We start from the raw sequence: 20,168 nt of genomic DNA on the forward strand, positions 1-20,168 counted from the left end.
ACTAACCCTAAATGTGAAAGTTTTTCCAACCTTTGTATTTCTGGCAGCTTTTTATGCATTTTTGTCCTTTCACATGAACATTTTAATTGAAGTATTTAATCACCCATATGATGGGCATGGCTGTGTCCTTCCTGGGAAAAATGAGAAAATCAGCCTCCTGGTTTTCCTCCTATTGAGTTAATCAGTCTTCTACAATGTCCTGGTTTTTGGACTAATTATCACCCATCGTTGTACCTGTGGCTTATTTGTCCTGTTTGCTTCATTCCTTTCTCATTTAATGCCTTCTTTTGGACGCAGCATATCCTTCATATTCTTCTTTCAGTTTTTTGTACCACCTCTTCGCTTTCTTTCATACCCCCTGTTATTCCAAGACCCAAATACAGTGTAAAAACTAGCTATAGAGCTAAAGTAAAAATATTAAACCTTCCAGTTTCACCGTTCTCACCATCTGCACTGACGTCTTCACACCATCTTCCCACTTCTGCAGACATTATGTTGGAGATCTATTATCACAAGCTTTGCCCCAAACTTTCACAAGATGATGCCCTACCACTGCATGTTGTGCACTTTAGAACTGCAAGTTAATAACCGCTCCAGGCACACCTCCATGTTTATAACCTCCACTACCACTGCAGTCCTATAACACTTTCAGGAGCATCCGTTTTCACCTCCTGTTTACCTTGTTCAAAACTACCACCTACCTGACTTTGAGAAAACTGGACTGCTGAAATGGCTTCCTCCGTCTGACCCAAAATATTTAGTCACGCTCCCTTGGGGAAGTGTTGTTAACCAATGGCACCCTACTCAACTTTCAGAGGTTGCGCCCTCACCCTCCTTTGGGCACCAAAATGGTTGAGGCACAGATTGACATGCAGTCATTTACAGTTCTCATTCCATGCCTCCTGCACTCGCCCGTAGCCTCCATGCCATGTCCTGACTTGCATTGTTCTCTCTCCTGACTGCAGCACATTGTAGCATACTTTCCTTTGTGTTTCGAGTAGCCACTCAACTAAAGGGCTTTATGTCCTCACAAACCAGCTCCTGCTGCTTGAGGACCCATTACATGAAATGCACTATGTCTCCCTCGACAGTTCTGTTATTGTAAGTTGTCCAGTTATTCTCCACTTTGTTCACCTCTTGCTGTTTATGATCACAGCTATCTAATGCACCACAAAATTACCTGTGTACTATGTTTCCTGTCGAAGCACTTCCCACTAAAACCCTCATCGGCAGTGGCCCAGAGTTTGGTATCCGTAGTAATACTTGGGGGAAAGCTTAAACTTCCGGTATTGCCTATCTATTAGAAGTTCCACACATCTACATGGGGAATAACAGTGTACTACCGGGCACTCCATCTTACCTCCCACCCCGACCCTCACAACCTAGCTGCAAAACCCGGAATTTTGCATTTTTTTAAACACACATTTTATCTACCAGGTGAAATCTGGTTGGGTTTATGGAAGACAGGGTGAGAGTGATGGGTTAAGCGTTAAGATGTGCAACATTTCTCGAGTTACTTACGTTCCCCACTGAGGTGTAAAACCTTGTTTGTATGCCCACTTCATGTTAATGGGCAACTCTGAAAGAGGGTCTTATGCAAATTCCAGTATTTGGATGTCATAGATTTCTTGCTATTTTTTTTCAAATGTACTTGCCGTATTGGCCTTCCACTGGCGATGTCCTGTTGTAAGCACCATGCTTGTTTGATGGTTCTTCGATTAGTAATAGAAAAACCTTTAGTATGTACTAGACAGCGTTGACAGGCAAACATTTCTCAGATCACATGCAACGGTCAGCTTGCTGCAAAACTACAAAGCCCAAACATGTTTCTTTTCAGGCACTTATTTTCTCCTTTAGTTTCTCGTATTGCTACCAGTCATGTTCTTCTTATGCATGGGACCAAAGAAGCCCATTGGCCTAACTGAGTGTAGATGCTATTTGAGTGTGAAGTGACAAAAATATTGTTAGTGTTCACGGTTTCAAACATATTGCAAAAACAACCTTGTTTATTTTTTGGGCATGTTTTACTACTGTTGATCAATTTGAAATGGCAACTCCTGCACATTGATGCCTCTATTAGATTAGCACAGATTTGTGAATGGAATGGAGTCAGTTGTGTACATTTACATTACATCTATTTTTAAGGGTACATAGAAATATCTGAAAACAACCATAAGCATATCGCAACCTTAGATTGTACCAAAGATAGAACTGATATTGTGTCAATGTATGGTCGGTAAGAAGCAGGGAATGACATGGAGATAGATACACAAATACATTGACCTTGTAAGTATTGAAATGTGAGCATAGTGTGGGTCTGTGGAAGGTACAGGGTAACTGTAAAATATATAAATCCAAGTAAAGAGGAGCCCAGTGTAAGGTGGAAAAGTAAGTTTAATCCAAGTATAAAAAGTCCCATCCATCCAACAAAGCTCAGTGGAGATTACTGACTCAGGCTACCAACATTGCCTTTCATCAGATTCCATCTCCATGGTGCTACTTAAGAATACACATTAAGCACAGGTAAAACCAACAATACCACAATAAATCACTTGTAAATGGTGGAACCAGCTGTCCCGAAGAAGAGAGACACTTTCAGGAAGAGGGATCAGTGAAGAAAACTAAGAGGACTCGGTAGCCTAGAAAAGAATTGAATTATGGCAGCAGGCTGCTGATACCAGGCCGTGTGTTCTATATACATTGACTCCTGAATCACCTATTTTTGCAGCTGGTGCTTGGAGCATCTCCTCCATATGCAGACTGCAGTGTCTTGTGTACCCACCTCATCCTGGGTTCAGCACTGCCCGGAGCAGACTATCCTGTTTTTTCAGTTATGATTAAACACAACCTGGTAGGGACAGTTCCCCTACGTTTATGTCGGCAGGAGCATACCTTTTGAACGTCTAGTTCTGGATCTTGACCCTAGTCAGGGTTGGGTCTGCTGCAGAAATCCAAGGTTTTCTAAAGTTAAATATATATTTTGTCTAAAATTGAGGTCCTCTTCATTATTTATCTGTCTTTATTGAGTGGTTACAGTGATTATAGACTGGGGTAAAGATAGAACAGTCAAGGTTGGAGGAATTGTTTTCTGGTCTAATCTTTGCCAGTGTTTTGGGGGACATTAGTCTTTGTGTTGCAAGACCCACAAACACCAGCTAGAAATTGATGAGCTGGAAAATGTTTCACATTTATACCATCCAGGCAGATAAGGGCCATTTTACCCCTTGGGATTATCCCTTTATAGAGAAACAATTGCGTTTGCCAAGACAGAGTATTTTTACATCAGTGTACAGGTCTGTGAGTCTACATGGGAGATGAACCTAGGATCCTGTGAGCAGCAGGACCCCACCCTTCACAGTGTAGATTACATACAATTTCTTCTTGCTGATTGCCCCTCCTCTGCCTTCCTCCATCCTACCTCCGAGGGGGCTTGGAGCAAGAAGCACATGGTTGGAGCCAAGACAACTGCGTCACAGTTGAAGAAAACAGTGGTGGTGGTAGTGGTGGGGGAGGGTGTGGGGGGTGGTCAGAGGCCTGAACTGTCTAAGGCTGGCACAACTGCTTCCTTGCCAAAAGTAGCAATAGAATGTCCACTTCCGCTTCATGTGATCAATTATCTGAAGCCAAATCTTTCTGTTTGTAGTTAGAACGGTGAGCCTTAAGGCCCTGGATCTGGAAAGTAAAACATTCTCTTTGTTGACGCTTGAGCTGTAGTGTACCATCAGATACGTTGTCCTGAGTTGCTGCACACCACCAGTGATCATCTTTCAGAAGTGGGATTGAACTAAACAGGTCGTGTTAATTTCTTTGTTTTCCCCTTTCCATGTGGAACATGAACATTTGTAGCTGTATTAGGTAATATTAATTTATCACGGTTGCAAGCTTTTGCTGCACTTGATGAGCCACTATCTGCTGTAAGATATCTGATAGAAAACAATGGATAGTTTGTCAGAGGCGCACTCTTCTCCATGGGAAATCCATGAGTCAATTATTTTGGTTTTATGTTCTTCTCTTTGAGTTCTTGCGTTGTAGCAATCTTAGAATAAAGAAAGATTGAGAAAAAAAACAATAAGGTTCTACACCCATGCTTTGCAGTTTGCATGCAACTCCTTGATGCTGGTTCTTAGCCCACTGTGCTATTTTAAAAGGATTGCAACATATAAACTTGCAAGTAACAAAACTATTTCTATGTCAAAAACAGTCAACAAATCTGTGATCTGCATGTTCTATGATATGCATTGAGGCAGGCTCATCAATATGTGGTTTTGAATTGTACGGCTTATCTCACCTGGTAGGGTATCTAGGTGCTGGCTCAGGAGTATAGGCATGGGAGTGAGAGTGTAGTGTGTCATCCTGGGAGAATTTGTTGAAGAAAAAGGTCTTCATCTTATTGCAGAATTCAAGAAGTTGGGAGGAGGCTTTGAAGTGTAGAGGAAGGTCATTCCAAGCTTTGGATGCAATGTAGGAGAATGTAAGACCCTTTATTCTGCTTTTGTCAATACGGCGGGTGTGTGCGAGGAAAGCTGAGTGCTAGTGTCTGGTGGGTTGGTGGAAGTAAATGTGGTTGTTGAGGTATGTTGGTTCTATGTTGTGCATGAGGAGTTTCAATTGGTACAGTTTATGTATGGAGAGCCAGTGGAGCACTCTGAGATGTGGAGTGATGGGGGAGCATCATGGGAGATATAGAATGCGTTGCCATAGTTTAGTCTGCGTTTGAGGGGTTGTGTGACGGTATGTCTGGCATTCCAGTGTATCCATTTGAAGGTCTTGCAGAGCATGCAGAGTATATGGAAACTGGAAGAGCTGTCTGCTCAGACCTTTTGCAGTCATTTTGAGTTTGTCATCGAGGTTGATTCTCTGTTTTTTTTGTGTGGTTGATTGGTGTGGGTAGAGGTCTGAGCTCTGGGGCCACCATGGGGAGTTTTTGTTCCAGAATATCATCACTTTTAATTTGTCGTAGTTGAGTTTCAGCCAATTGGCTTTCATCCAGTCTGCTACGTTGATCATGCAGTCAAAGAAGTTGATTGTAGTGGTGGTGGACTTGTCGTGCAAAGATATTAATGAGTTGGGTGTCATCGGCGAAGGCGATAATGGAGGTTCCAGCTGCTCTTATGATGTTGCAGAGTGGAGACATGTAACTAATGAACAGGGTTGGCTGAGCGATGAACCCTGGAAGATTCCTCAGCTCAGGCTCTTGGGCTCCAACATGTAGGGTGGACGTCTGATTCACTGTTGTCTTCCAGTGAGGAAGGCGCATATCCAGTTGAGGTTCGGGCTTTGTATGCCTTTTTTATGCAGTCTCCTGAATGTTGTAGTGTGATACTGTGTTAAAAGAAGCGTAGAGGTTGAGTAGGATGAGGGCACAGTCCAGTATTGTGCACATTTCGTCCATGGCCATGAGAGAGCTGTTTCAGTACTGTGGTTGCTCCAAAAGCCTGATTGGGTACAGTCAAGTAGGTTGTGGCATTCGAGGTCGTTGGTGAGTTTTGTTGATTACCTCCTTTATCACTTTGGATGGGTACTGGAGCAAGGAGTTGGGTTGGAAGCTGCCCAATTCTTTGGTGTCAGACGATGGTTTTTTGAAAAAGGGAGTTGACTGCTGTATCTTTCCAGTCTTCAGGGAAGGGGGCTGATTTGATGGAGAAGTTGATGATGGTGAGGATTTTGCTGATCTGTGGTCCTCCCATGTTGTTGTTGTGATGGACAGGGATCTGTTGGGGCCCCTGAGTGAACTGCTTTCATGATTGCTGTGGTGTCTTCCTCTGAGTGTTTTCCAGCTGATTAGGCGTGTGTCTTGGTTGGCGGTCAGCAGGTTGGTAATGATATCTTTAGGGGTTGAGGTGGTTGTTCGTAGTTGCTGTAGATTTTTTTGATTTTGCTGTGAAAGAAGTTGGATAGACTGTCGCAGAATTCCAATGATGTAGTCTGTGGCCTCAGGGGTGGTGAACTCCTTAATGATTGAGACGATCACTTTGCATCTGTCTAAGCTTGCCTCTATACGATCGGTTAGGCTCTTGGTGTCTCTAAGAAGATGGTGACAAGAACCCTGGCACTTTTTTTAAAAACACAAATTAAGCACTGGAGTGCATTGAGTGTCGACGTGTGTATGGGTGTTTTGAGGTTGGCTATACTTCCTACTTTTACTTTGCTTTTAGCTGAGAATGTTTGCATTTTGGTAATTTATTGTTTTAGTGAGCATTACTCTGTTGAAATGGTGCTCAAGGGCCCTCTTTAAAATGACAGACCCGGCTCACTAGCTATGTCCATTTTTACCTGTAAACCCCAAAGAAGACTCTTGTACACCACTTGGGGACCCCTAACATATTGGGATGAATTGTAAACAGGCAACATATTCTTATTTAGAAATCTGCGCCTGTTGGATATAACATAACCACATCCGTCAGACGTTGACCGGCATCTCTAGATGAACGCCATCAAACACCCTGAGCACACTCCTGGCTTTTTCAGTGTTTCTAGTGGAAAGTACCATTGCTTGAATGCTTCTCCTTGAGCCTAATTTAGTCCATTCGTATCCCTCACGAGTTTGGCGCGCGACTTGCCTAGCTGCCTCGTTTCCAAGTAGCGCGAGCCAGACCAGTGGTATGCACGGATGGCTGTTTGGGCGGGTTAGAGCTCTCAGCTGAGAGACAGTAACAGGCATTAAACTGCTTGTAGAGGCGTCGCAAGACGAAACCACTGAACAGAGTTGGCAGCTGATGAAACAGAGTGGAGAGTTGGTGTGAGGTGATCTAAAGTTTGTCAGATTGGAGCTGTTCTGCAGTTGTTGTTGAATTGGCGAATACTTATCGTGGATGACTTATTTCTCCTGTGGATATGTAACTAGTTGCTTTGTGAAGCTTGCCCACCAGCATTAGCTGTAGCACGGTTGCTTGTTGCCAGTGCTGTGCGGCGTCTCCCCTCCCTCTGTGGCGACCCCGACCATGCTCTTGCTTTTAATACTTGGGCCATCCGCCCGGTTCACCTGCGAGTTCATGTCCAGCTGGTGCTTGCCAGCTTATCGCAGACTTGAGTGAGTGAGGAGAAAAAAATAATGGTTGTGGCAAACTTAAAACGGTAATATGCAGTATTAAGAAACATTATAGGTGAAACAGTGCCTTTTATGAAAAGATCACCTGGCAATCAGACTTGCTGTTTCCTTAAATCTGCTGTTTTGTCGAGTGCAGTAATGTCGCTTAGAAGCACCTTGAGTGCCAGGCAAACTATAAGTATGTGAGTTATGGCGGAGAGGGGGTATCTTCCAAATCGTCGATTCACCAAAAGAGGATGTGGTGTTTGTCTCTGTCCAGACATTTGAAGGGCTTAGGCAGTCTTTCTGTTTGTAAATGTTCATAAACTAGTTGTGTGTTAAAGAGCTGAATTAACTGTGTGTTACAAGCAGCTGTGGAGATATCACACTGCGACTTTCCCTTCCCAAATCCTGGGAGAGCCCTGGTTGGGTATCATGTAACAAGTTCCTGGTTTTGATTCTGTTGCAGCACTTTATTGTCCTTACACTACACGCCCCCAGCCCTGGTCACTGGATTAATTGTTCAGCTATTTAGTTCAAATTGTTGCCGCCCCCACCCTCCCCACAAAAGCGCTTTTGTGCATTTTTTTTGTTTTTTTTATTGATCAAGCTAATTATCCCTACCACCTTAGATCGATCAGTAACAAAATGTAATGGTGCCTGTTTTTCTTGCATTGCTTTTAACCGATGCTTTTCAGCATTACGAAAAAGCATTGGCAAAGCCAGGCGGGCCTAAAGCTGAAAACTGTTGGCTTTGCCTTGGCTTTTTATCTTTCTGTCATTATCAACTTTACACATCTATGAATAAATTATAGTTGGTATTTCACATAGAGGTAGCTTTTGGCTCCCTGTGCGGTATTTCCTGCAACAGTGGGAATCTCACTCTTATTCAGCGGTCAGAAAGTGACATCGAGTCGATGGTCAGGAGGTGGCCTCACTTTGCCCAAGCAACTACATTAGATATAAAGTAAGGACCAACGTGGCAGTAGCGCTTTGCCACTGTTGTAATAATCCACATTTTGTAAAGCGCGAACAATCACCCGTAAGGGTCTCTAGGCGTTGGGGGCCGTCGGGAAGATTAAGCAAGCTATTGCCCAGAGTCACATGGTGCTGGGATAATCTGCCGCCGGCGCCAGGGATTGAACCGTGATCCCCAGATTCCGGCGTCAGTCGCCCTGGCCTTTTTGTCTTTTCTTTCCGCTCTTCATGTATTAGTTCACTTTGGGCAGTTGTATAGTCTTATTTTAAAATGTATTTTGACTTGTAGAGGCGCTTGCACCATACTCCCAAGAGGCTTTAGTTCAGCCTCCTTCAGCATTAGGCTTCTTTGGCTCATGATCCTACAGCCATTGGCTTAAGACATTGTCAGTTACATGGTGGATCAGCACATATGAGCGTTTTAGTCTCACCTTCTTTTTATCGGCTGTTTGGACATATCCTTCTGCCTACTGTGGATTGCATGAAGGACTGTTTTCTATCTGAAGCACACTGTCATCATATGTTTAATTCTTTATCTCATTCATCCATTTTATACACAAAGCATTACATTTTTTAGTTGTTTACACTGCAGCCATTATTTTTTGTTGTTTTTATCAGTGCTTGGATGTGACTGTCAAACCTATTGCATTGCCAGTGCTTGCTTATTTGAAGACGTACAAGACTTGCAAGGATCTTTATGTACCTACATGGTGTAAATAACTCTTTAGCTTGGAGAGACACATCTGTAATGACCTTTTCTGTTTGCTTGTCATTTGACTTGTTTTAGTTTCAATGATCTTGTTCTTTTGTGTGAGCATGGTGAGGTTTTACCATGCTCTAGTGTGTGTCGGTGTGAAGACTGTGTGCAAGTGAACGTACTGCAAGGTGGAGCAATCCACATCTCTTCATATCCTTCACTCAAGGCTCCTAAGCCAAGTAGAGGGTGGTAGCTGAGATGATAACATTTGTATTGGGGATCTCATCCAGCTAACTTTCCTTATCTGTGGTCATAAGGTTGCCAGGCCCACAGCTGTTGGACACCAATTGTAGTGCCAATTCTATATATGGGACAGAATTCTGAACCTGGAATGTTCAGTGAGTGCTATCCACATCATCGTAACAAACACATTCCATTTGGGTATGTGATTTCCAGGATAATTTCCAAGATTGATCAATTTTTGGCCTAATAGCAGGAAATAATGCACATAAAGAAGGAGTAGAAGTGACCTCTAACCTACCTCAAGCCTCATTTTATTTAGATAGTTTGTTGTCCATGACTTTGTGCTCTGCAGTATCAGGAGATTAAGGTTTGTACTTCAGGCTTGTGTGTCTCTGCTAGGTACATGGTTGCTCTGATACTGTTAAATTTCTCTAACACCATAGTGGAAGTTTGCTCTCAAATGACCTGAATCAAGAGATCGCCAAAGCCATATTGACTACTCATCTTATGCCTGATCTACTCAGTCATGTTTACACACTTAAACGTCTAATCGCCTAAGAGGGTGGGGTGAGAGTAACGGTTAGAGATGTTTACTTTTGGCCTGTCATCCGGAGATCCTCGTTGTTATTGGAAGTCCTACAATTTATCTTAAAAAGAGTTCAATGCAAGAGGTAGATTGAGGTCATTGAATATTATACAACGTAATAGACTAAACACTTCTTGCTTTGCTAAGGGCAATGATATCAGCAAGTGAGTAAAAAAAATAGTGTTTCCTTCTGCGTAGCAATTGGCAACACCTTCCAGCTCTATAATGCTACTCCTTGGAAAGCCAGTGAGTGTCTTATGGTGTGACATTCCTTAGAATCCACCCTATAAGTGGGTGGCCTCTTGGTGCCCTAAGTATTATGTGGCAAATAACATTTTCGGTTGCCTGGTCCTGCAGGTAATTGTTGATTTCTCTCTTTTTGCTCTAAAGTGATGATGCAGCTTTATCAATTAGCTTGTTTTCCTTGAAAAAAATTCAACAACATTAAAATATTGAGATATAACCAGTATTCTCCACTATTTTTCAGAACAGTAGATCTTTAATGTGTCCCACTTAATTCCTAAAAACCTAATGTATACAGTCACCATAAATAGAATGCTCCTTAGTCCCTTGGTCTTTATTAACCTTTGTTGCACTGTTTTCCGCTCCGTTAGCGACATTCCAAATCAGAGAGACAATCCATTACCCGAAGTACTAACCCTCGTAAAGTCCTCAATTTGGATCTCTGAAACTTAATGTGATAAATCAGTCTCCCAACCGCTCATTGATTGGTTGAGACATTTCATTGGATTATAGTGCTGTGACGTCACAGCTTTTAAAGCAATTTGACATAGGTCACATATTATATGTAGTACCACTGTGATTATTAAAATAGCTGTAGATTTGGGTGTCAGATAATGGCACACCATGTTTTTGAGTGGCTGCTTTTTCACCTCACACGATTGAAGGTATGCATTTCTGTTTTGCTGCCAACATGTATCTGGTTGTTCTGGGAGAAATTTTCTCTTGACTTTTATATGTAGTGCAGAATGTTAAGTTTTTTTTAATGAATTCTTGGTGCTGGTTGCCCTATCAGTTATCTGTGGGACAATTTCTTATTTTTGGCTTTCCTTATGACAAGTGCTAGGCGAGACTTGCAACATTTCTCAGTACTGTTTCTATGTAATATCTGTCTAAGCATGGTTGATGCCTGTGAATGTAGGTCTTGTGGGGGTGACCTATGCTCTTAAGCAGTGGTTCTTAACCTGTGGTCCGGGGACCCCTGGGTGTTCGCAATGTCTACTCACCAAGGGGTCTGCGACTGCTTAGAAAATTAAATAATAACAGATCAATAAAATGTATATAAATAAAGAAGCAAAATGTAAAATGTGAAATTTTCGAAAAATGCAAAGGAATTTGAAATTGGAAGCTAATATTCGCAGATTTATTTTTTGGAGCAGAGCAAGTGCATCAGACTGAATATAGTATGGACAATGAGTGGTTTCAATTGAATTTAAAAAAGCTTTAGCCTTCCCATTGAAATTCCATTTTCTTTTTGTTTTTGTTTTTAAATGTTTGTGAAATAAATATTATATTTCATCATTTGTGTATTTGTTTGATGAATGCTTGTTTCTGTTTTTTTGTGTATTGTTTTGTGGTTCAAATAATTGGAAATGCTTAGGCTGGGGTCCCCGGCTTCCAGTAATGACTGAGTAGGTCTCCCCACATTCCAAACATTATTTAGTGGAGGCCCCTGAGTTCCAGTAATGAGTACGTGGGTTGTCCACAGAAGTTAAAAAGTTAAGAACCACTGCTTTAAAGTACTTGTGCTTTAAGCTAGTCATCAACACTTATGGATATTGTCATCTCTTGAAGGCCAGATCCCGCCAGAGGCGGCCGGGGCACATATTCAAGTAAACTCAAGTGTCTGTTTCTGTCATGGGAGCTGTCAGTACAGCTTTTTTTTTTCTTTTTTCTTTTTTAAGTTTGCATTAAATGTATTAACTGGATTATAATTTCACATAAATGGGTGATAACAAATCTTCTTTTTTTTTTAAATTATTTTTAATAAAGCTTGTTTACATGTATGAGATAAAACGATTTACACTTAGCATGGTGGCTATATAAGATGAACATTAAAGCATATATAATAAAAAAAAAAGGCACACAATTGTTTACATTGAAGTGATAAGAGGGCTAAGCCCCTATTGGGCTAACCAATCTTCAAATGGGGTCCAAATCTTTTTACCGAAGTCACGTCTCCGTCTGCCCCATCTTTCCCACACAGCAGTCTCCAAGTTATGCAAGGCCAACATCCTTGCTCTCCAATTAAAGAACGTAGGAGCCTCGGGACTGATCCAGTCCGAAGTAATACATAGACGAACCATAGCCATTGCAATTAACACAAAAGCAGAGGTATATTGAGATCTTTCATACAGCATACTGCTTTCGAGCCCACAGATCACCAATTCAGGGGAAAGAGTAACAGGCATCTGGAGCCTTAAGTTGATAAATTGCTCAACATTGCCCAGGAAGGGGCGGAGACTTACACATTCGAAAAACATGTGGACGTCATTTGCAGCCAAAAGCCCTCATCTGGGGCAGCCGTGCAGGCCATTACCCCCCCCCCCCCCCACTTGGATATCTTGGCCGGGGTATAATATAAATCAAACATGGCCATATAGCACTGAGATTGTAAGCTCCCGGAAATTAAGACACTCCCGGCCAATTCAAGAGTTTATGATAGATCCAACCCTGTTACCCCCATGCTTGGCCTCAAGGTTTCTAGTATAAACTGCAATATCATCTGGCAGGCCTGAGAGTAAATGCTGATAAATTACCCCTATTTTCGAGCGTCTGCAAATCAACTCCAGCAATGTTATCTTGCCAAATAATACCTCTGAGTTGACCTTGGTTCTATCTATGAAGCTCCGGAGTTGTAAGTATTTAAAGAAATCTTGTGTATTAAGCTGGTTCCTATCCCTAAGCCATGAAAAAGATGCGAGACAACCGTCATGACCTAGGTCCCCCAGTTTTGCCAACCCTCCTTCAATCCATTTAAAAGTGACCTGATCCCAGAAAACTGAGGGTAGTGACCAAGCTGAGAAAGGCATATAATAGTTCAAATTGGGAACCGCCCATTTTGCTATGCTCTTAAGCAGTGGTTCTTAACCTGTGGTCCGGGGACCCCGGGGGGTTCGCAATGTCTACTCACCAAGGGGTCTGCGACTGCTTAGAAAATTAAATAATAACAGATCAATAAAATGTATATAAATAAAGAAGCAAAATGTAAAATATGAAATTTTTGAAAAATGCAAAGGAATTTGAAATTGGAAGCTAATATTCTCAGATTTATTTTTTGGAGCAGTGCAAGTGCATCAGACTGAATATAGTATGGACAATGAGTGGTTTCAATTGAATTTAAAAAAGCTTTAGCCTTCCCATTGAAATTCCATTTTGTTTGTTTTTAAATGTGTTTGTGAAATAAATATTATATTTCATCATTTGTGTATTTGTTTGATGAATGCTTGTTTCTGTTTTTTTGTGTATTGTTTTGTGGTTCAAATAATTGGAAATGCTTAGGCTGGGGTCCCCGGCTTCCAGTAATGACTGAGTAGGTCTCCCCAGATTCCAAACATTATTTAGTGGAGGCCCCTGAGTTCCAGTAATGAGTACGTGGGTTGTCCACAGAAGTTAAAAAGTTAAGAACCACTGCTTTAAAGTACTTGTGCTTTAAGCTAGTCATCAACACTTATGGATATTGTCATCTCTTGAAGGCCAGATCCCGCCAGAGGTGGCCGGGGCACATATTCAAATAATCTCAAGTGTCTGTTTCTGTCATGGGAGCTGTCAGTACAGCTTGTTATCAGGCGTTGTTCCGAAGCTTGATCAGACCACTTGTCATGAAAGAAAAGGCTCATAAGCCGAAACTTTCTTCGCTCCTTCCCACAATGATAAAGCTGATGGAGTTCTGAGACCCCAGGCATGTGCTGTCAGTAGCATCATCCCTGCAGCTTGTTGACAGGTTACACACTAAGATTCCAAAGCCAACACCCTATTTGATTTAATCTTTTACTGTGTCACCTGCACCCTCCCAAGAACAAGTAGTCTGGGTAAAACCTATGTGTCCTACTATCGGAAATGCTCATCTTCAAACCCAGTTTGAAGAAACTTCCTTCCTTTCAGAAATGAAAAATAATTCCCTGAATAATAGAGTATTCACATATAATCTCTGCAGCAGCACATAAGTGTCTGTTTCTTTGCCTTTGCCTTGAGTAAGACGTCCATAGCATTTAGAGAGGGTAGGCATTGTTCTACCAGCATCAGTAAACCATGGTACAAAATGTATAATCGTAAACATCTTCATACTCGTTTCCCTTCTGCCCGTATGAAATAGATTCTCTATATTCATGAGTCTGAGTCATTATGTGCCACAATACCACTCATTTGTACCCCTCTTATTTTTATTTAGCCCCCGGTAATTGTATTTCCCGCAAATGTACCGTTTTTTATAGTGCAGTATTCTGCTTCTGCTCTCTAACGTTGTCGAGCATGACCCAGATCCACAGTGTGAAATTCACAGCCCAGCTGTATCAGAACTCTATTTTATTGATATGAGTAATGTTTTCCACAGTGTCTTAGACACTGGTGATATGTATGCTGTCGTGCAATATTTCACTTTATGTGACTTCAGGTTTTCATAACCTGCTGTATTTAACCTCTTCTTCTCCAGTCTCTTCTTCAGTTAATTCTTGGGGGTTTTGGGAGTTCACTTGTAAATGGGATGGTCGGGGCCCGTCAGGGATTTGGAGAGATTACAAAGGACTCCTTCCTTTCATGGTCCAATATCTCCTGTGTGGTCGGCAAAGTAGGAGTGCAGATTTTTGCTTTTCCTCCTTTCACATCTCAAGCTGCGTTAAGATCATTCTTTCTAGACCTTTACCAGTGCAACATGGCATGATCTTAAAACCGTAAATTGTCAGCAGTTAAGGTGAGTGCACTGCACTTTGCCATTACAACAACACGTTTTACTGTTCTTTTTAAAGCATCTTTGTGATTCTCTTTGCATCCGGACCAGCAGGGCCTTTTTTTGCTCTTCAAGCTTGAAGGCAAATTCAGAAGTCAAGTAATGTGTGTCACTGACACCTAGAACATAAGTAGGGACCACTGGAAAGCAGTTGTATGGACTTACACCTGCCTGTGCTGTTTAACATGTGGATTTCTTTGATTGGGTCATAGGGCTGTCCAGCAGCCTCCAATCATATTGATAAAGATCCTAGACTTATAATAGATCCTTTATTTTCATCATGCATTTCTGTAAAGCAGCTGATGCATCAATTGTATCTGGTTGTGAGGATAGGATACTTAGGCAGGCAGTCCGTAGGCGACTACCAAGTTTCCTTGCTGGAAAACCATAGAGACGTAGCCCAATGTGATGAGAGCCAATGGGAAAGTTTCATTGCACAGGCAATGTAGTCATAATATTGTACACAGTATTGGAGAGGATTTCTTTTTAGATTTTGCCTGCATTGTGCTTGCAAAATCTCATGTAATGAAAACAAAATCTCAAAAGGGACTTAGAGCCTGCCCATTATATATCTTTACTCACCATTGGTTGGCTCTCACTTCATACCCGTTTCCTTAGTCAATATTGGACAGCAGGTCCTTCTGGCCTCCAGCCTCCTCCTCGGTTTTGGGGTCTTCATCCGTTCCATGGAGCATGGACCAAGTTCTGCTTTCTGTGACCAGTTTTCTTCCACTGGCCCCAGGTACTCTTTCATTTAAAAAAAAAACTTTTTCACATGCACTCTTAGAGAGTTCATGTGCCTGTAGTCCCTCACCTTCACCCCCACCATCCACTGTTGTTTTAACTTGCTCCCTGCCCTCCTCCTGTTCTGTGTGTCTAACCCACCCTTCCGCTTTTCTTGTTTCTAAACCCCTCTGCCCTTCTCCCGCTTTCCATTGTTTCTAACTAACCCCCTCGTTTCACCCACCTTGCGTCCGTCCTGTGTTTCCTGCCCTCGTGTTGCTCACAACCACCCCCCCCCGTGCTGTTTTTTTTTTGCATGTTGTACAGCAGTACGGGCTGCTGTGCAGCATGGCTTAAAGTTAAAAAAAAGAAAAAAATAAGCTAAATGGCGCGATCAAGGTTGGTCGTGTCATAGTGCTTAAGACATGTTGCACAGCAGCTTTAACAAAGCCAGTATATTTTGCATAGGCAAAATCTATTGGTTTTGCCAAAACGTGTTCTGTAGTAAAGTACACCACACCTCTAGCCATTTCTAAACACTGTAACGAACACAATGTTACACAATGTAATGGTACTCTGTGTATCCACTTCAAAAGAAACAAGTCTTTGTTGAGATTCAGACTTGTGACTAGTACCTCTCACCAGATGCAGTCACTTAACTTAGTGAGCCATCTTGCCAACTGGGCCAAATCAGTCAGTATTGTACTGCAGCAAAGCAAACCTTGTAATTGTTACCCATTAGATTCCCGTCACCTTAGCTAGCCTGCCAAGCTATTCAAAGTTAGTGGTATTAAAGATATATACAGTCAAATAAAATTAATAAGTTGCGGTTCATGTGTTGGCCAGTAAAAAGCATTTCTCCAGTACTTCAAGCATGCATACTGGAGGACATAATAAAGGGCTACATTTCAGGGTCCAACAGTCACGGTAGAAGCACTTTGGAGTCTGTAATGGCCTGGAATTCCCTTTGGACGGGGTTAAGGGGCTTCTGTCGGCATTTGGGACCCTGGGTTCTCACAAAGCTGCTCCAGGCAGATGTGTAAAAGGGCCCCAGTTGTCTGTGATACCCTCATTGTGTACTGATTGAGGGTTTGTGCCCTGGACCAGAACATGAAGATGAAAGTATGTGCTGCAGCCCCTAGGGGCAAGAGTCTCAGATGTTCCTGTTGATTGTCTGCTAGGCAGTGTCACTACTTCAGGCTGCTCACCTATACTGTCATCGTTGTGATGTTCAGTTTGGTCTATTTCGCCATAGCTATTCCTCGTTTGATCAGTGTTAGTTCTATTCTGGGTGCGGGTAAGCTAGTCGTGGGTGAGGGCATGGGACCCCTCTAGTCTTCTGTGAGACTCCTGGCATTTTGGTGAATCTTCACTGTCCAGGCCAATGCGTTGTCTTTTAACTTGGGCCCTGCTGTAAAGAAACAGCTAGACACAGTTTCAGTTTCTAGAAATCACTCTCCAGGTCCAGACAGATTCTTTAGAGAGTTGGGCTTCAAAATGGTGGTAGTGGAGTCCCAGTATTTATTTATTCCACTGGAACTTAACAGAGGGCAATTCTCAATTAGTTAAGAGTTTTTGTTTCAAAGTTTTTGCAAACAGCAAGAGGTCATATTAGCAGGATCATTTACCAAGCAAACCAGGAAAATTGGCTGTGGCTGGCGAGGTATGTTACACCCAACCTCCAGCCCTTCTTCACAATAAAAAATCCCTGTACAGTGACACAGGCTGTTAGCAGTGGCTCCCAGGGAGAAGCAGTCATGTCTGTACAAGTGAGTCTCTGATGTGGAGCCACAGAACCAGCCATTGGGATCTCTTCATGTTGTTGCATTCTTTCCAAACACTCGGGCAGGAATGGTAGGGTTTGGTTCTGTGGAAAACTTGTGTTTGTGTGGGGTGGAAGGGTTGATAGACTTCATCGCAGAAATGAATTTGATAGATGTCGATCAATCATGCTGTCTGCCCATCTTCAAGTAACAGAGGTTGCTCCCTTGAGATCGGAGTAGAGGTGGTTTGGGTGCCCATCCAGAGCCAATCAAAAATGAAAAGGCGGAAACTTTTATTAAAAAATTTAAAAAAACAACACATGGAATAGCTGAAGCACTTGACTCTTAACCACAGTCTTTACATTTCCATAGATGCTTAGTTTTATTAGGACTTTCCTACGAAAGCAGTTGTTAGCTTTATTTAAGGAGAATCCGTTTTCTTGAAGTCTGTGTTTTAGTTCTCCAGGACCGTCCAACCCAGCTCCCATATGATCCCAGTGACAAACCCACCACTAAGTGTTATTAAACCATTGAAAAGCTTAGACTTGAATAAGTAAACTTTTTCCTCTGCCAGATAGTCCAACTAACTAAGGTTGTTAAGCTATTGTTAATTAAAGTGCTTAGAGGTTTTTATATAGTCGTGTGAATAGACAAGCCAAAATCCTGTCTTTTATTTCAGCATATGCATGATTGATATTTGAGAGTGTATTGTGGCTCTGGTTTGGAGTCATTTGTACTAAGGAGACTTTGAGTTGCAACATATGCTTTCCTTTGCTGTGAACCCCAATTCTGACTGAGTATTTAGCAATGTCTTAGTGTTTGGGAGAGTAAGTAATGCCCAGTTTAATAGTAATAGGGTTTACTCTGGAGACTGCAGTGTAAGTTCTGGGATCTGATCAGAACATTGTCTGCCACTTAGTGGTTAATGTCCCTATGTGGGTGCATCTCTGGGTATGTTTTCCATTTAGTGACGTGGCTTTCTTTATCCCTAGACATTTGAAAAGTATCTTTAGAATTGGGGCAGAGCACACGCGGCTCTTGGTGGTTTGGGAAGTTGTGTGGCTAGAATTTTGACTTATCCCTTGACGCAATTCAGCTTTTTCCTATAGGTAACCTTCATCTCCATAGTTATGAACCAATCAAGGAAAGCTTCAACCTACATACCCGTGATAATCTGCATTGCTTTTACAGTAGTGGTAATCTACTCACTATCAAGTGTATTAACGAACCTCCTCCGGCTTAGACCCACAGCCAACACATTTGATCCCACAACTCTCCAGGGGCCTAGAGATTTCTCAATTTTTTTTGTCAAGGCGCTGACATATAAATAGCTTTCTTGCATTATGGATTTTTTCCCTTTTAATTGTAAAACCCAAAGTGCATCCTCCAGCTTCCCTCTGTGAGCCTTTTTTTGTAACATGTTTAATTAAAAGACTAATCCCTTTAAAAGGCGTCAAAATAAAGGCGAAGGGAAAGAGTGTATTTTAATATGGTTTTTGATAAATGTGTTTATTGGACGTTTAAGGTGATTCAATGTTAAATTTCTTCTAGCTAAAAATCAGCATTTTCTCCACGTTGCTTGTGTTGAGTATGGTAGTTCGTCTATTCCCTTCCCTCCTAAAGTGTTGTTAAAACTTGAATAAAGTCGGAGAAATGTGCTGTGAAAGGAAGCAGTGGAGACTGTCAGAATTAGGTCACGCACCAAAGCGCAACCTGCCTCGGTGGAAAAGAGTACATGTCTTTTTGGACAGATTTAGATTTCGTGAAATCTGAATGCGAGGCAGTTTTCTTGAGTTCTCCTCTTATTTCTGGCATTTGAAATAATGAGTGGAATAATAATTACTGTGACTAAGCAACTATGGTGTTATGTTTATGAAGAAATGTTTATGAAGAAATGTTTGAGTAAGTGAAGGACACTTTCTAGTCTACAGTAATTGGCTTTTCCTCGGTGATGCATTTGGAGGCAGTGATTTGTATTCATTCGTGTTGCTTGCCATGAGTTTGTCTTCACATATTCCAATCCACTTAATTCTCCTCCCAGGAAGGACACCTCAGCCTTTTATTAAACTACGTAAGCACAGAAGTTGAACTCTTGTCACGCGGTCTCTCCCTAGATAAGGTTGAAGGTATTAAGTTTTGATGAAGGGTGGTGTAGCCAGATGCTTTTTGATGGATGTAGTCCACATCCAAGGGAATCATATCTTGTGACAAATCTTTACCGCAGCTTCTGGGGGTGCATCTCTACAATGCAGCCCTTAGTCAATGGCTTGTGGTGACTCCTCTTGCAGAGTCACCACTGAGTCTACGCATTGAGAGGAGCGGGTTCTGGAGACATTTGAACAGATGGGCCTTGGGTGTCTCCGTATGCATTCCTATTGTCTAATGCTAATCCAAACGCTTGATTGAAATCCTGCTCTTCTGTAGGGACTTTTGCAATAATCCTAATAACCATGTGGCACCTGTGGGTGGCTTTCGTAATTACTGTTTCAGGCTGTTAACTAAGACGGAACTCAAAATGTCTTAAAACCTAGTTACCAGATACCTTAAAGAAGACCCCACATAGTTAACTTGCTGCCTGCAAGCATCTGTTTTCTGAATGCCTGCCGCTTTTTGCGTTTGTTTTTGTCATCTGCATATTGAAGTAGTCTATATAGAGGAGATAGTTAATTCCTGGTTTAAACATGACATTTAATGTGCTTGAACCAGAGCACCTTCTGATTGACCTTATGGTGGCTGTTATTTATTGTGTTACGATTATCGTTTACCACTGCTAAGCCTCGGGGTGACTGTATGTAATTGTGTGCTCTAGGCCCTTTGACTGACTAAGCCCCTCTGCCTATGAAAGTCCTTGTGACTGACAAACATCCACCTCAGTTTAACACCGGAAATATTTTAAGCTGAAATACTTAAGATTTTATCGGTCCCAGGAGGCTTGCACCAGACATTTGGATAACACACTGCTTGGTTTGTATACACTGGATCCTGCACTGGAAAAATTCTCACTGTCCAAAGGTATCAGCCCCATTCATAAGACCTCTGGACTGATTGACCCTAAGCCAGTTCTTAAAACTGGCCCCATTACACCCCTCTATCCGTTCGCATCCGTGTTACCATCTTTAGACTGGTTGCCACGAGACCTAAGAGCATGTAAACAGCAGCAAGCTGGCATGCTACGCATATATGTT

The 20,168-nt window shown here is 42.0% G+C and overlaps 1 protein-coding gene across 27 annotated transcripts in view; it reads left to right on the forward strand.

Annotated features, from left to right (window-relative positions):
- The window catches only part of RAPGEF2 (Rap guanine nucleotide exchange factor 2), a 960,874-nt gene that overhangs the window by 493,676 nt on the left and 447,030 nt on the right, over window positions 1-20,168 (forward strand). The gene's annotated exons all lie outside the window — the stretch shown is intronic.

This window comes from Triturus cristatus, chromosome 2_2 (assembly GCF_964204655.1).
Source record: "Triturus cristatus chromosome 2_2, aTriCri1.1, whole genome shotgun sequence".
NCBI lineage: Eukaryota > Metazoa > Chordata > Amphibia > Caudata > Salamandridae > Triturus > Triturus cristatus.